The 2,415-nt window shown below is 62.6% G+C and overlaps 1 long non-coding RNA gene across 1 annotated transcript; it reads left to right on the top strand.

The window, feature by feature from the left end:
* Positions 1-4: 4 nt before the first annotated feature.
* LOC122193956 lies at positions 5-2,034 on the top strand. The gene is made up of 3 exons (XR_006183019.1): positions 5-53; positions 151-317; positions 1,920-2,034. It is a non-coding gene; the product is annotated as an uncharacterized LOC122193956 (long non-coding RNA).
* Positions 2,035-2,415: the final 381 nt, after the last annotated feature.

The raw sequence follows: 2,415 nt of genomic DNA, 5'->3' as shown, positions 1-2,415 counted from the left end.
TTGCAGGAATCCTTTTCGGAGCACCTCGGCTTCACAGGCGGCATCGTGCAGGGGTGAGTGGCTGCCGCTCATTAGCAGCCGGGGCTAATGACCGCTATTGGCCCCCACCAACGACCCTGCGCCCCCGTGGCTGAGCGCTGTGCCCCCCAGGCTGGATCTGTACCGCGCCTCCGGCAAATTCGAGCTGCTGGACCGCATCCTGCCCAAGCTGCGCGCCACCAACCACAAGGTGCTGCTCTTCTGCCAGATGACGTCGCTGATGACCATCATGGAGGATTATTTCGCCTACCGCGGCTTCAAGTACCTGCGGCTGGACGGTGCGTGCGGGGCTGCGGGCGCCGGGGGCCTCGGGGGGGGCAGGAACTGCGCTGCGGGGCTGCAGTGGGGCCACAAACGGCGCCGGGATGCAGCGGTGCTGGGCAGAACGGCACGGGAATGCGTTGGTGCTGGGCAGAGCTCAGTGCAGCTGCAATGTGGGGCTGCAGCCAGGCTGTGCAGAGCTACAGACAGCACAGGGATGCAGTGGTGCTGCGCAGAGCTCAGTGCTGTAAACTGCACTGCGGGGCTGCAGCGGGGCCACAAACGGCGCGGGGATGCAGCGGTGCTGGGCAGAACGGCACGGGAATGCGTTGGTGCTGCACAGAGCCACAAATGGCACAGGGGTGCATTGGTGCTGGGCAGAGCTCAGTGCTATGAGCTGCACCACGGGTGTGCGGCAGTGCTGAGCAGGGATAAAAACATCACAGAATGCATCAGTGCTGTGCAGAGCTCAGAGCCACAAACAGTGCTGCATGCATTGGGGCTGCATGGAGACAAACAGCACTGCATGCTTTGGGGCTGCATGGAGACAAACAGCGCTGCATGCATTGGGGCTGCATGGGGACAAACAGCGCTGCATGCATTGGGGCTGCATGGGGACAAACAGTGCTGCATGCATTGGGGCTGCATGGAGACAAACAGCGCTGCATGCATTGGGGCTGCATGGAAACAAACAGCGCTGCATGCTTTGGGGCTGCATGGAGACAAACAGCGCTGCATGCATTGGGGCTGCATGGGGACAAACAGCGCTGCATGCATTGGGGCTGCATGGAAACAAACAGCGCTGCATGCATTGGGGCTGCGTGGAGACACAAAGACTGCAGGGATGCACCGGCGCTGCGCAGAGCAGGGCTGCAAACTGGGCAGAAGCGCATGGGCGCAGCTCAGAGCGGAGGGGGAACATTGCAGCAGGCAGACGGACGGACAGACAGAGGGACGGACGGATGCAGCTGCGCCCGGTTGCGGTGCTGCAGCCGCTGTTGCTCAGCTCCTGCGGCGCTGCTGAGGCCGTGGGCGCAAAGTGTGACCAAAATTGGGGTTTCTGCCCCCAAACGGCTCCTGGGCAGCATTGATTTGGTCACAGCCTGGAGGGGGGGGGGGGGCTGGGCTGCACCGCGCTGCCCCCAAACAGGACGTGGACCTGCAGCGCTCCTCATTCGCTCAGCAACGTCCTTTCCTGCCCAAACAGCCCACGGTTCTGTGATCTGCCAGGACCTTTTGACCTCAGCCATTTCATGGCGCTGTGATCTGCCAGGACCCTTCCACCCCAACCTCATTATTTTGTGCTCCACAGTTCTGTGATCTTCAAGGACCCTCACAACTCAACTTCCCCATGGTTCTGTAACCTTTTAGGACCCTTCCAATTCATTTCAACTATTCCACAATGTTGTGACCTTCAAGGACCCTCCTAACCCGATCCAACACAACCCAACCATTCCATGCTTCTATGACCTTCCAGGACCCTTCCAACCCAACCACCCCACGGCTTCCCGTCCTTCCAGGACCCTTCCCCCCCCCCCCCCTCCATCCCTCCCCCATCCCGCCCCGTTCTCGCCGCGCCCCCTGCTGGCTCCGCGCGGAACTGCGGCCGTGCGTTGCAGGGACCACGAAGGCGGAGGATCGCGGGATGCTGCTGAAGACGTTCAACGAGCCGGGCTCCGAGTATTTCATCTTCCTGCTGAGCACCAGGGCGGGCGGGCTGGGCCTCAACCTGCAGTCGGCCGACACCGTCATCATCTTCGACAGCGACTGGAACCCGCACCAGGTACGGCCGCCCGCCCGCTAACGAGCTCCGAGGGCTGACGACCCCGCGGTGCGACGCTGCGGGGCGGAAGGGGAGCCTGGAGCCCAGGGCTGCGGATGGGGAGAGCCGGAGCCCCACGCGCTGCTCTTAATGAGCTCGTTATCCTAATGACCCCGGTACCCCTAATGACCCCGCGCCGGGGGTCCCGGCCCTCTGCTCCTCGTGGTGCCCCCCGGGCTGCTTCCGTTGGGAGAAGCTGCAGGAGAGCCCAGAGCCGCGCTCACCGCCCTTAATGAGCTCATTACGACTAACAACCCCCTTAATGAGCTCATTACGACTAACGACCCCCTTAG

The sequence above is a fragment of the Lagopus leucura genome, unplaced genomic scaffold (assembly GCF_019238085.1).
Source record: "Lagopus leucura isolate 7727_CA_CO unplaced genomic scaffold, USGS_WTPT01 34786-0_obj-0_obj, whole genome shotgun sequence".
Lineage (NCBI taxonomy): Eukaryota > Metazoa > Chordata > Aves > Galliformes > Phasianidae > Lagopus > Lagopus leucura.
This window is presented reverse-complemented; position numbering and strand designations above follow the sequence as displayed.